Consider the following 15,176-nt stretch of genomic DNA (forward strand, 5'->3'; position numbering starts at 1 on the left):
GCAGCTAATGTACCAGACCTGGAATTTAGGGTTCTGCTACAGACTTTGTGTAATCTCTGTACCTCAGTTCCCCATGGGTAATACGTAGATAATGAGAATAAATCCACTAATATTACATGGTGTGCTTAGATATTACGGTAATGAGCACCAGAGAAAAGTCCATAAACAAATGATAGCTATCCTAGCATAACTGCAAGTGAATATAGAAGCTGCTGCTAACAGGGCCGGCTCCAGCTTTTTTGCCACCGCAAGCGGCAAAGAGGGGGAAAAAAAAAAGCCGCAATCGGCAGCACTTTGGTGGCTGCTCTACTGCGCCACTTCATTCTTCGGCGGCAGTTCAGCAGCTGGTCCTTCCCTCCGAGAGGGACTGAGGGACCCGCCGCTGAATTGCTGCCGAAGACCTGGATGTGCTGCCCCCTTCCAAGGGCCGCCCCAAGCACCAGCTTGCTGCGCTGGTGCCTGGAGCTGGCCCTGGCTGCTAAGCCCTCAAATGAATATTGTCCTTTTCTGGCTACTATTTATACATAGATCAGTGTCAATCCTGATTCTGCTCGCATCACCATATTCCACTGAATTGAATGGATTCACTCCATTTTTACATCAGTGAGAGTGAGAGCAAGAAGTTCTGAGAGCAAGTTTTTGATGCTTATAGTTAGTAAAAATCCATATTCAGATGCCTAAACTGGGGCCTCATTTTCAGTGAGCAATCTTGATTCCCATGAAGTCAAGGGGATCTGTGAGTGCTCTGCACCTCCAAAAGCCAGGCCACTTTTATTTAGATATGGCTTTAGTTGCCTACCAAATTTGACTAAAATATATAAATTCCGCTATAGAAAAGATACAAGTGTGTTTAGCTTTATAATCAAAGAAGCTAAATGCCATGTGAAATAAAAATGTAAAGAAAAAAGGTGTAAGACTACTGTGTTTAACAATATCATGCCTCATACCTGATCTGCTGCAATGAGAAATTAAGGGTGTGTACTTCCTTCCTTCCCTGATTTATTTAACCCCCGTTTCTTCTGAGTATATTGATTTCTTACCTGTAGCTGAAGTGTATTTGTTTGAGAGGTTTAACTTTACCTGGTAATTTCACTGTGCAGTTGGCATGCTTCCTTACAAGGAAGGAGTAAGTTCTATTACAACAGACAATTATCTAGAGAGAGAGAGAATAAAACTTTTCTCCTCAGTATGGTCCTGACACCATTGTCTGCTATCTCTCTGCAGGCATGAAATAGAGCTGTATTTTGTGAATGAAGTTTTTGATTATTTTTCAAGAAAAGCTACAACATTTTATTTTTTAAATATTTTTAAGGGAAAATTTGATTTGAATGGAGCAAATAGCTGATGGTTGCCTGCAGTATCCCTACCATGATGATTTAATCACATAGTAGATGAGTATAGATCAACTAGGGAAAGAGATGGCACAGGGACCCCTTTCCCTATGGAACTGCTATGCAAGAGGCAGCCATGATTTGGCTACTTTCAGTTTGGGAGCACAACAAAGGGAAGCCAGCCAGTGCTGCCTGTAGCCATAGTGACAGTGTATCAGGGTTTTTCCATGGCTTTCTGGTAAGCATGGGCTGAGCTGAGAAACTGCAGACAATGCATGTTTCACAAGTATCCTGGGGCTTCTAGCACAAGAGCTCCTGGCAGAGCCTTTACAGGCATTACACCTGTTCTTGGCCTCCACAGGCCTAATGGCTAGTGAAAGCTCCCTTCATGAACTCCAGTAAAGCTACATTCTGTTTTGCCAGTCAGACCTCACTTTTAAGCCTTAGCCACACCTGTCAAACATTTTGGATTTAATGTTAATAAATGGAACAAATCAAGTAAATATAGTAAATTTTAGTAAATATAGCTCTTCGTTTAGTCCTTTCAGTTGTTGACCTAGATACAATATCTCATGGGTTCATCACCTCTGAGATGGATTACTGCAGATCTCTCTAGCTCAGCCTAAGCAAGAGACTCACAAGAAAGCTGCAACTGATACACAAGCCTGCAGTCCACCTCATTAGCGGAAAAGAAAACAACACACTAATGCTGCACAGATTGCACTGGCTCCTTAAGCACTAGAACATCCAGTTAAAAGTCCTAGTACTGCTGTACAGAGTCCTCAATAGGCTAGGCCCAAATTGTTTCTCAGACTACCTCTTCCCCAGAAATTCCACAACAGCCATAATCCAGCATGCTACATTTAACAGAACTCAGCTACAAACTAATGAGAGCAATATGTTGAGTGTTCTAGTAGGAACCCCACACAAGCTGTGACCAAAAAGAGTCTCTGGAGACTGCCAGAGTCTCAGAGCAATTTAAAAAACAAAACAAAACAAAACAAAAAAGGAACGGGGCCTCTTGCTGATTCCCAGGATGTTTATGGAAGAGTTCCTTGGCCTCTAAAATGGGAGGCAAACACTGCCTCCCAACCATTGATCAGGTAATGACTGTGAGGGGGCCTTCATGAAGATTTCCTAAACTGTGCCCCCTCCTATGAGTTTTACAAAGGGTGCAATTGGGCTCAGGCTTCCAAGACAAAGCCCATACAATTCTCTCTAAACTTTAAAGCTTAATCCCGGCTATTATTCATCTCCATACCTTCTTCCTCATTTCCTCAGAAATAGAGGGAAAGAAAGGGAACTGAAATAGTTAGAAAAACTATTTGTATAATTTCAACACCCACTTTAAACCATAAATTGAGATGGGGGAAAAGCTTTGAAACAGTGTACATCCCCCTTTCATTGTCATTTCTTGATCTGCATGTAGGACTTAATGGAAACCAACTGAAGTCACATGCGTGGAACAAGTGCAGAATATCCACTGGAGATCTGCATTGAAGTAGAGTACTTCACAGTGTTGGTCAGAATGGAGACTAGTGCCTATAGACTGGAAGTGCCATTTGATGGCAAAGATTTTATACAGTGGTGAACTTTCTGCTTAACTCAAAGCCTACTTTTTGCCTTTGAAGTGTTTCTTGATTTTATTTTATTTCTTTGTCCTGCCTGTAGCTATTTCAGTTTTTCTTTGACTGACACCAAATAAATCATATCTGTGTCATCAAGTCAAATAGTAAACAGAAAAAAGGCAACAAGCACTTTGGAAATGTTAAAAACAGGGTTTTTTTTAATTCTCTTAAGAAAAACAGGAGTACTTGTGGCACCTTAGAGACTAAGAAATTTATTTGAGCATAAGCTTTCGTGGGCTACAGCCCACTTCATCGGATGCATAGAATGGAACATATAGTAAGGAGATATATACACATACTCCCACATTTTCATGTTCTCTGTATGTGTATATATATCTCCTTACTATATGTTCCATTCTATGCATCCGATGAAGTGGGCTGTAGCCCACAAAAGCTTATGCTCAAATAAATTTCTTAGTCTCTAAGGTGCCACAAGTACTCCTGTTCTTTTTGCGGATACAGACTAACACGTCTGCTACTCTGAAAGCTTTAATTCTATTGTACTCCCTTGTTGCTGTTTTGCAACCTGTTCTTTGCCTTATTCAGGTTTTAGATACTGTGGAGTTTGGTTTTTTTTAAATTACATATAAAGAATATTTACAAAAGAAAGGGAAGGAGGACATACTTTCTATAGGCTAGATTCGGACCCCTTTACTTACATTGCGTCCTCTTTCCAATCCCATCGATTTCACTTCTATTTGTTGTGAGCAGCAGAATACAGATTTTTTTGTTTGGTTTTTAAACTTTAGTACAGGACAAATTGGAATATCAGACTCCTTTCCCACTCCACACCCATTATCTGCTTCCAAGACAACTGCCTCCAATCTTGCTGCTGACCTGTCACCCATCTATGTGCTCTGTTTTCTTCTGACATTCTTACAGCTTCCTGACTTAGTACAGGACAAAGTTATGTACAGGTGAGTTATGGTTCCATTGTTCATAGTAGATGTGGTACGGTGTAAAATGAAGTGTTGGATTCTTTTATCACTGGTCAGTCATTTCAGGTTCAGCCTTCTCAGCTTACATAGGTTATATTTTCATGCACTGTGCTAGAACTTTGAAATTGAACTCCTATTATTAAAGAACTAGAAACTAATTCCCTGTAAAAATACACTAAAATGTACACTCTACAGTCTCTTTTTCAGTTAAACTCATTTTCTACTGGTGTATTTGTATTAACTTCAATAGAATTACTCCTGATTTACATCAGTGAGAGAGGTTATATTGTATTAAATCTGGGCTATCAGTATCATTTTGGCCAAAGGGCAGTCAGTGAGAATGTTGTGCCTAGGTTATTTTTAGATAGGTCTTGTACATGACTTTTGGGCACACTTAGTCTTTTGCAGAGATCGGTGCCAGAAAAATGTTCTCCATTTTAATAATCCAAAGTTTCATGAATAAAATAACCTGGATATTGATTTTACTAAGAAGGCAATGTTCTGCTTTGTTCAGGTCAATAGGGCTTAGCATTGAATTTTTGGCAATGCTTGATAATTTTTATACTTTCATTGACCCCCCTTCCACTCTAAGCTGCTGTTCAATGACTGAACTAATACTGGTTTCATTTTAGGATAACAGATCAAATGAAAGGTTTCAAATTTGTTAGTCTCTAAGGTGCCACAAGAAATAAATTTGTTAGTCTCTAAGGTGCCACAAGTCCTCCTGTTCTTCTTTTTGTAGATCAAATGAGTGGTATATTATCTCCTCAACCACCTCTACCATGCCATTTTAACAAGCTACAGTGATTTATTATTGCCTTTCTCCACCAAAAAAGCCTCTTGTTCATCAATGGCAGCAAATGTACAGCACTAAACTCATGAGTAAAATGGCACACTCCTGCTCTAAGAAAGAAACCAAAGACCATATGAACTATGGCATAACGAAGAGTGGGTTATAGGGAGTTAAATATTCTTATTCTCTGCAAATCAGAAGCCTCTTCCAACATCATAGGTATGTTGATAGATGCCATTGTTTTATAGCAAAGATCATTCTCATGGAGGTGCAGCACATTTTGTTAGGAAAAACAGAACCCTAAGAAAGATGGCATTCTGTTATGGTAAATATTTAACTTGGATGCTATAATGGAATTTGTGAAATCGAGCTTTACAAACTTTGGGCCAACTTGAGCTCAATAGGCTCTAGTTTAAGTATGAACTGCACTCAGGTATGCTCTAGCAGGGAACACACTCAAGAAGGTCCAGTGTATCTGAGTTCCACAGTGCATGGAGAATAGGGGAAACTGCATTCTTTCATTCTAATGGATAGTGCATGGGGAGGCAACATTATGTTCTTCTCTATGGCATTTTGCTCCCCAATGGGCAAATAGAGGGAATAATAGAGACTGCAATTGTACCCAACAGTGGCATAGCCTGTACAAGGAGGAGGGAGGGAAAATTTTTTGCACCATCTTACAACTTGCCTCTTGTCCACTCACACACACCTAAGAGCGAGGCATGACCTGGCCCTGTATGCATAATCTGTAACTTTAATCACTACAACTCAGACTTTAGATAAAGCTGCAGATTATTCTTTTATAAGTAGAAAGGACACAAAACTGGCTTAAAACTTCAGCCATTCCTTTGACCATACAGTGATTGCCACTAATTACTGACAGTTACCATTTGAAAGTGATGTAGTGATATTGTTGTAGGATTCCCTATACTATTGCAATTAAGATGTTAAAATTATTTGAAAGTAATTAGCATAACCCTGATACTCCTGTATTCCGAATATAATTACTATTAAAATATTGACATTTACCTATTGAAAGCAATTGATGTCACTGTAGAGTTAACAAATAGTAACTACTGAAGCTATGTATTTTGGAACTAAAAATTTATTTGTAAGTAGGGCTATGTCAGGGTTATATCTTAACCCTAAATATTCAATTTTAGGCCTACATGCCCCTATTTCAGATTCTGCTGTTTTCATGCTAGCTAAAATCAATACATTCAAGCTTAAAGGTTAGTCTACCTTTGTGATGGAATAAAAGAAGCGTATCACCTTCCTGAGACGTAACATTGTGGGATGGACATATATCCCATCCACGTCTTCCAACGTAAAAGGTCACAAAGAAAAGATTAGCATTCAGAAAGGTGGCTTTGGATGCTCCCTGAGGGATATGTTTGGCAGCTTGTGACTTAAAATCCTGCCTCCATCTGTCTTCCAAAGCATAAGAAAATGTACTGGTATTCCTCAGAAGCATCGAGAGTTATTTCCCAGCATGAATAAATGCAGAACCACTACGGAAAACAAACTGACTTCCTGGAATAATTTTCTGGTTTATTTTTGTGACCAAAGTCTTGCACCTCTAGCATAAATATGTATTAGATTAAGCTAGACATTTTAGAGAATAACTAAAAAGACTGTTTGGCAGTCTGTACAAGAGGCTTTAACAGCAACATGCACTTAACTGTAGCTCCCCATACAGGCTTGGTTGAAAACTAACCATTTGCTTTAGTGCTTTAGTGCTTCCAAAGTGTGCCTATGTTGCCTGATGTTCTCAGACACAGTGTATCAGGGGCTGAATATGTTTTTGATTGTTGCAAGAGTAACTGGATTCTAGGCAGCCTCTGAAGGACTCTTTTCCCATCTCTGATTGGCCAAGAGACATACAGGGGGAAAAGGCAGTGTAGACAGAGGAGCAGAATGGACACAGATGTTGCTGTGTCACAAAGCTAAGGACACTAATGGGGAGTGGGAACTGGACTTTAAGCCACCTGTACATTTTCAGCATAGGCCTGTGATGGCCAGCTTCTCCAACGTCCTCTGCTTTTGTAGAACCTATCAGCATGTAACTGTAGCCACTGGAATCAATCTCCTACAACCTGATATTATATAACCCTGACCCAAGTCACCAGTTTCTTACCAGAGTTCTCATGTGCTACAATAACCTTCCCTGTAGTATGGAAAGACAGCTACCAGGACATAGACAGCCATGCATAGGGTAAAATGTACCTCTTTCTGTATTTCAAGAGCTGGAGAGTTTGGCAGATATGGAAAGCCCTGCCATAGTCACCTGTGCACAGAAAGGTATATTCTATTCTGAATGAGTTAAGCAAGCAGGAAGAAGGATTGCACCAAATCCTTTTTTCTAGCAGACACACTTAACAGTGACAGTAGCCATTTTACTCCCTTCTTTTCTCACTGTTCTTCTCTCTGTATAATCTCTTGTGCCCCAAACCATATACTGATATTTACACTTGGATTAACATTAGATACGGTACATCTATTTTGCAAACGGGGAAATAGTTTGGAGATCTCTAAATCAGTGCAAATCAATCTGAAGTTCTGTCCATTAATCTGCTCACCATAGAATTTAGCTCTTGTATGAGATGCAAGTAGGTAATTACCACATACTCACAGGTGGAATCTGTAGTAAAATACCCAGATGGAGACAAATGTGCCAGCATTGTTCCTGCCTTGTCATCAAATCAACCTCAGTTATGCATGCAAAATCAGGAGTCTCATCCTTAAGAAGATACTGATAAATTTATTAGCCACTAATCTTGCATTAAACAGTATGAAGAAAAGAACTGATCATAGATAAACATTTTCAAAAGTAAAAAATCAATGCAAATGAGACTAAATATTTCAGTCTTGGTTTATGCCAAATAACATGCACTTTTGCTTTGTCCCGTCTCCTCCTGCCCACTACTTCAAGGACTGAGCACTCAAGCCCCAACAACCAATCCTTTGCAGGTCCTCCCTATCTCCATTATATAGCCAGCAGCATTTTCAACCTTTTTGCATACCTTAAGGTAATAAAATATTGAAGCTAGCTTCCCAAATAAGAATCTTCCCTAGGTCAAGCCAGAGACCACCTGAAAAAAAATACTCCTGTTCTCCAAAGGACTACCAAATTCCCTTCTACAAACCTTTCCTACGACCCCCTGGATCTCACAGTACCACATATACACCTCTACCCCGATATAACGCTGTCCTTGGGAGCTAAAAAATCTTACTGCGTTATAGGTGAAACTGCGTTATATTGAACTTGCTTTGATCCGCCAGAGTGCGAAGTCCCACCCACCCCGGAGCACTGCTTTACCGCGTTATATCTGAATTCGTGTTATATCGGGTCACGTTATATCGGAGTAGAGGTGTAATTTGTAACACCAAAGGGTGTTAATTAACACCCCAGCCCTCCTAACTATTAATATTAATTTGTATTAGAGTAAAGGGTAGAGCCCCTACCCAGGGATCAAGGTTCCACTGTCCTAGACACTGTACAACACTGTAACAATATGATCCCTGCCTCAAAGAGCATCTAGCTAAAGAACAGGTCTCTTGTCTCATGTGGGTGGGCTAATGCTACCGCTCTCTAGCCCATCTGCCACTTGGATCAAAATTATTGCCAAGAAGTAGAGAGAACCATAATAACTGGACCTCTTCCATCCAAGAAGAGGTAATATAATCTGACCATATTCAATATGTCAATGAATATGAAAAATAGACTCTTGCCTGCTCTCACTTAAATACTTGACCTAAATGAAACTTGATTAATACATAGCCTAAGCACACAGTAACTTTTTTTGGACAGTATCTTTTTAACAAGTACATATATGCCCCACTCAGTTATAGTTTTGATTTAGTACAAAGACCATGTATATTTAAAGAGCCTCCTTCTCTAACACATTCATCATTGAATCTTAACCCCTAGCAACAATATTATACACTGAACAGCCAATAAGATGTGTGCATTTCAACATACCCACATTCAAACAACAGTATTTGTTTCCATTGTCCTCTCAATGAAGATGGAATGATAATATTTTGCTTGAACTTCTCAAATAAGTCACCATGAGACTGATGGAAAAATTCAGCTCAAAAGGTCTTCCAAAGTTATGAACATCTGAAAACTGGAAGAAAAAGTGGGTGAGGTAATAGCTTTTATTGGACCAACTACTGTTAGTGAGAGAGACAAGCTTTCAAGCTACACAGAGCTCTTCTTCAGGAGCTGATTATGGAAACTATTTTGCAGTCTTATAGCAGTTCTCTGTAGGGGGCCACTCTAAGAAATGGATTTTATGCTATCTGGCTGAGGGAAGACATGGGAAATAATTGTGTACACAAGCAGGGTTGTACAGTAGGACATATAAAAGTATGTCTTAATCAGTCTCAATGATTCAGAAAAAGAACTGATCCCAGCCAAGTCTTCCTTCTTGTCTTTCAAACTGTAGAAAACCTTTTTCAGACGCCAATTGGGCATTCTGCTTAAAGATATAAGGACACAATATAGCTCCAAGCATGCTTACTTCCTCAACCTCTAGGTAGCATGCTGCTCTATCACCATTATTTTTAAATTCAATGGGTGAAATCCTACTTCCATGGCAAAAAACTCCTATTGTTGTCACTGGGGGGTAGAATTTCACCAATATTGGTTTTTCTTTTAAAATTGTTTCCTCTTTATCTCTCTCTCCTTGAGCTATCCAGAAGTTCTGAGAGCTGGGTGCTGTATTGTCATTCTCAGAAGGAAAGCCTCGTGCAGGGTTAGACAGGACTGTTCTACACTACAAACTAGGTCAAACTAGGTCTACACTAGGTCAACTTAACTACATCACGCAGGTCTGAGAAAAGTTTCATGCCCTGTATGATGTAAGCAAGCTGACCTAAGCCCTGGGACAGACAACACTAGGTCAATGGAAGAATAATTCTTCCTAGCCTCTAGGAGAGGTGGATTTACTATAGCGATGGAAACAGGGCCGGCTCCAAGCACCAGCTGAGCAAGCTGGTGTTTGGGGCGGCAGATTGTTGGAGGCGACATTCTGCCCAATCCTAGGGCGGCATGGCCACTTTTTTGTTGTTGTTGTTGTTCTTGTTCCGCTCTGGCTGCCCTCTAGGGGTCAGCGGTGCGGAGAACCAGAGCGCCCTGCAGGGCAGTCCTCTTCCTTCCCTCCCCGCCAACCGGAGCGGAGCCCTCGCGGCAGGCGGCAGCGCAGCGGGAGGGGCCGCGTGGCAGCGCCCCTGCTGTAGCCCTGGCCACCCCCTTCTCTCTCTCTCTCCCGCCCGCTCCCCCCCCCCCCCCGCAGCCGGTCCCCCTTTTTTTGGGCCATTCTGGCTGCCTGTTTGTTTTTTTTGCTTGGGGCAGCCAAAAAGCCAGAGCCAGCCCTGATGGAAAAAAACACTTTTGTCTGTAGTAAGTGTCTGCACTGCAGTGGCACAGTTACCATGTTGCAGCTGTGCACTGTTGTGTTTCTACTGTAGACATGCCATTATTCCTGAAGCTAGTGTGGGTAAATTGTCAGGTACTAGTAGTAAAATGCCTCTCATCTTTAATTCATTTTGTCTCTCTTATTTTCCCTGCATAACATAACACCGATGGGATGAGGGAAAGAAGTATGAGAAGAGGCAGGTAGCTACATGCATCAAGAATGACTATCAAGTGATTTCTTTAATCCTATTGTCCCACCCCCTCCTCATTTCATGCTGTATACAATATATTGCTAGATTAAGTGTCCAGTAAAACCACTTTCATATTTAGAAACCTATGGTCTTATTCCATTGTTATCTGTGCACAAAAGTATGTGCATTCATCAGAATGACAGCTGAATATTTTATTAACAACCAGAAGAAAGCTGTGCTTTTGTCAAAATATTAATTCACCCAATTAGTGCATGTGTACTGTGACAAAGTCCCTCGTTTGCCTTGGTGGGTCCTGCACTTATTGGCGGATTTGCTTGCCTCAGAGATTCATGGCAGCCCTCAGTTTGGTCACTTTTACTAGTGGCTCAAACCTGCCGTTCATTCAGCTAACCTCATCGCTGGCCAGCATGGGAAAAAGGATGGAGAACAATCCCCACAGTCTCTGCATCTAGTGGGTTGGGAGATGGGCCAGGGACCTTCCCCTCTGGTGGGACCCACAGTCCAGGTCAACTCCTCTTATATCCAATAGGGGGGGAGGGGTATGGGGGGAACCCAGGCCCGCCCTCTACTCTGGGCCTGGGTTCCTGTGGCTCACAGCTGTCTACAGTGTTTCTTGTGACAGCTACAACCCCCTGGGCTACTTCCCTCTGGCCTCCATCCAACACCTTCTTTATCCTCACTGCAGGACCTTCCTCTGGATGCCAGGTAGCGTTTATACTCCTCAGTCCTCCAACAGCATGCCCTCTCACTTCCCACTCCTTGCATGCCCTTCACTGACTGAAGTGAGGTCCTTTTTAAACCAGGTGCTCTGATTAGCCTGCCTTAATTGATTCTAGCAGCTTCTTAATTGGCTCCAGGTGTCCTAAGTAGCCTGCCTGCCTTAATTGGTTCCAACAAGTTCCTGATTGTTCTGGAACCGCCCCAGTTACCTTACCCAGGGAAAAGGGACCTGCTTAATCTGTGGCTAATATATCTGCCTTCTATCACTCTCCTGTAGCTATCTGGCCTGACCCTGTCACAGTATATATGGGATCTTAAGCCCCCCCCCCCCATGGGGAACGGTACTCATCTCTGCAAAAGCTTGACATGGAAGACTAACAAAAACTATTTTTACTTCTGGCTTTCTGAAGCTAGAGATATCTAAATAAGAACATTAGAGAGATGGCTGAAAATGCTGGGTTTTCTGTTTTACATGGAGTCTGATCTCATGCTCAACACCATGCCTTCCAGACTTGCTCTAAAATGGCCTCTGAGCATGCTTAACCAATCAGGCCCCACAGGCGAGATAAGCAGAAGAGCACCTAGTTTGAGAGTCCCACAGGGTAAGGGCAGGAATTAGATGGCAAACAGCTCACTGGTATCAGGGGTTAGGTGGCTTTGAGCAGTGCCTACTGGCAGAAATTTAGGCAGCAGTTGAGCTGCTGCTTTGAGAATCTAAAGTTAGGATTTAGGTATCTAAAGTGGTGGTTAGGCACCTGAGTCATCCTTGTGAATCCCACCCTTGTCTTCCCAAGAGTCACACAACTGAAATTTCAGAATAGCAATCTGGATAAAAAGAAGTTAAGTGGATAATGTCACAGAGCACTCCATTCACTGCAAGGGGCCATAATCCTTATGGCCATATCTGGGGATTACCTTTACTCAGGTCTGATGCCCCCTTCTGCTGCTTGCTGCACATGCTGCCATCTCTCTCACTCCCAGTGTACAGAGGGCCAATTCTGGAAGACCAGCTAGGTCACTGTAGTCTTCCCCTTCCAGGGCATCAAACTCTTTTCATACCAGTGGTGTCAGGTGGTCTTCTAATGCACTGCCCTGATGATGCTACTTTCCAAATGGCTGGTAGAGGGACCTGGGCCTTCCCCCCTAATCTGGGTTCCAGTCCAGGGACCCTCTGCCTAGCAACTGTGGTCTGCTTTCCCTCAGACTCTGTTACCCTTTCCTTGGACTCCTTCCTTCAGCTTCTAGTTCCCCAGTCTGGATGTACCAACTCAAATTCCCTCCTCAACTGCAGACTACTGAACTCCATTGCCTCAAAACACACCTCCCTACTCCCAAGGAGTGACTGTGGACTATTTCCTTGCAGACCCTTTCTGTTGCCAACTTCCTGGCTTCATCCCAGCCTCACCTGTTCTTTCTCAGCTGGGCTCCATCATCATTCAGGGGATTGCTTATGCCATAGCTGATGGGATTTAGGTGGCCTATCTGGTTAATTGGCTTGTTCTCAGCCTCATTAACCTCTTCCAGTCTGATGTATTGTGAACACCTCATCACAGAACTTCAGAACCATCAAACCTAAGATCCCTTGATATTGATAAATTGGAGAACTGGGCTATAGCCAGCAAAATGAAATTCGACAAAGATAAAGCAAGATGCTACACTTAGGGAAGAGAAACCAAATGGTGAGAATACAGCACTGCTGAGGAGTATTTGGGAGTTTTGGTTGATCACAAACTCAAAGTCTATGTGATGCTGTTGCAAAAAAAGCAATTGCAATTTTAAGTTGTATTAACAGAGGCATTACTTAGTACCGCATTGATAGTACCACACTACTCTGCACTGGTTAGGCCTCAGCTGGAAGACCGTGTCCAATTTTGGTCACCAATTTATAGAAAGGATCCAGAGAAACTGGAAAGGATCCAGAGGTGAGTGACAAAACTGATCAAAGGGTTGGAATGCAAGCCATAGGAGCAAAGGCTGAAGGAACTGGGGATGTTTAGTTTGGCAAAGAGGAGATTGAAGGAGGGACATGATAGCAGTCTTCAAATACTTGAAAGGCTGCCATAAAAAAGATGGAGAAAAATTGCTGTCTTGCCACTGAGGACAGGACAAGAGTCAATGGGTTCAAACTACAGCATAGTAGATTTAGATTAAAATCTCAAGAAAAACTTTTTAATTGTAACAATGGAACAGACTGCCTAGGGAGGTTGTGGAAGCGCCTTCACTGGAGGTTTTCAAAAGGAGGCTGGATAGTCATTTGTCTTTGCTGGATAGTCATTTCTCTTTGATGGCTTAGACACAACAAATCCTGCATTTTCATAAGGGGGTTAGAGTAGATGACCCTTGTGGTCCCTACTAACCCTATGGTTCTATGGTCCCCTCCCCTCCATACCCATTAATCCATGAAGCAGAGAACCTGGGTGATGACAGTTAAAACTCAAAGATTCTGCAGTAGAAAATAAAGATATTTTATATCTAATGTTATGCTTTTACATATCAAGACTCCTAAATAAAATGGACTACATTTCAGAGCTTTTGAAGCTGAGTGTGGTCACCACTTACAAAAATAATGTTGCTTTTATTTAGATTTTTAGTTACAAAGTTTTTTCATCCAGTTTTCTATTCTGCAATTTGTAGGTGCCTGTCTCAACCCACTTTTTAGTTCCTGAGACCAAGGATGGTTGAGGCAAGACTCAGTTCAAGACTTCCAATTATCCTATTGCTGCAAAACTTATGCATGTGCTTAGCTGTATGTACATGAGCAGTACCTGGGAAGTAAACACAGCGATTCAGACACACAAAATTAAACAGATGCATATGCAGTTGCAAGATTAGATAGATACAAAAACTGACTCCAACAAGAAAAATGCACATTATCACAAAGTATTTGACCTAAAAGCAAGTTCCTTCAACGGGAGTAAAATGTTCATTTTAAAACTGCTAACATTTACAAAATATTTCTTTAGTTTCTTATTTACACACATAATTGATGACATAGCACTTGATTTAACTGAATAAATAAGAAATGAACATTATATTTTTATAGTTTAAGTATTTTTAATTAGGACAGACTGTAAGAAATGAAATACAATTTAAATTATCATAGTTTGCTCGTTTAGATTACATATGGGTGCCATTATAAACAGGGCTGTCCCTAGTGGGGTGCAGGGGCTGGAACAAATCAGCCTCCCCGCTCTCCTCCTCCCCATCCACCCACCTGCCTGCCACTCACCTCCCCGCTAGCCTCCTCGCTGTCTATTTGGTGCATGCCCCCCCCCCGCCACTCTCCTCCTCACCATCCACCCACCTGCCTGCCTCCTTGTCTGCCTCTTGCCTCCCCGTTCGCCTCCCACCCACCTGTCTGCTGCCCGCCTCCCTCAGTCTCCCTCCATCCGGTGCATGCCCCCTCCCGCCACTCTCCTCCTCGCCATCTGTCTGCCTGCCTCCTCGCCTCCCCATTCACCTCTTCACCCCGCTTGCCAACCTGCCTCACCTCCTCACCTGAATATCAAGACAAATGGTGTCCTGATCGTACATTGGTTGGGATGCGGGAGAAAGGACTAACTATTGGGACAGTCCCGGTTTTATTAACGTGCAGGGACCCCCAAAGCACAGAGCCCAACGTGGTCACCCTATTTGCCTGCCCAAGGGACAGCTCTGATTATAAATGTAGTTTATGCAGCCAGTGTAAAGATGAAGACAGGATAGTAGGTCAGTAAAAAGTAGGTAAATCCACTATAAGTGTTTTCTTAAAATAAACTGTTCCTTAAAGATACTGCAGATAGACTACACTGTTGCTCTAATATCTCTTCAATAATTATTTCAGTAATATCAATGATATGTGTTGGCAGGGGACCAGCTCCCTCCTCCCTCTCAGTTCCCAGACACAGTTTGCTGGAAAATAACAGTCCAGAGTCCAGTCTGCAGGCAATTTGAGGGGTTTATTGGGGCTAAACAAGCAAGCATATTCCAAAGCCCTTCACACGAGTCAGGCTCTCTCTATATGCCAATAGAACCCCCTTCTTCTTCTGACCCCTAGCTCCACACGCCGACGGAGCTCCCTCTTCCCCTCCCTCTTCTTAGAAAACTTAATTATACTTGTAGTGCCCCTCCCCTGGTACCACCCCTTCCAATA

General features: G+C 42.2%; 1 long non-coding RNA gene across 2 annotated transcripts in view; it reads right to left on the minus strand.

The window, feature by feature from the left end:
* The window catches only part of LOC101943500 (uncharacterized), a 49,836-nt gene extending 35,616 nt beyond the window's left edge, over nt 1-14,220 (minus strand). The window contains exons 1-2 of one of the 2 annotated variants that reach the window (XR_010601386.1): nt 11,960-14,220; nt 8,677-8,820 (exon numbers count right to left, since the gene is read on the minus strand). This is a non-coding gene — a long non-coding RNA (uncharacterized LOC101943500). Of the gene's footprint in view, nt 1-8,672; nt 8,821-11,959 lie in introns of both variants that reach the window. The other variant, XR_010601385.1, reaches the window with a different exon arrangement.
* Between the last annotated feature and the right edge of the window lie 956 nt (nt 14,221-15,176).

The sequence above is a fragment of the Chrysemys picta genome, chromosome 5 (genome assembly GCF_011386835.1).
Source record: "Chrysemys picta bellii isolate R12L10 chromosome 5, ASM1138683v2, whole genome shotgun sequence".
Lineage (NCBI taxonomy): Eukaryota > Metazoa > Chordata > Testudines > Emydidae > Chrysemys > Chrysemys picta.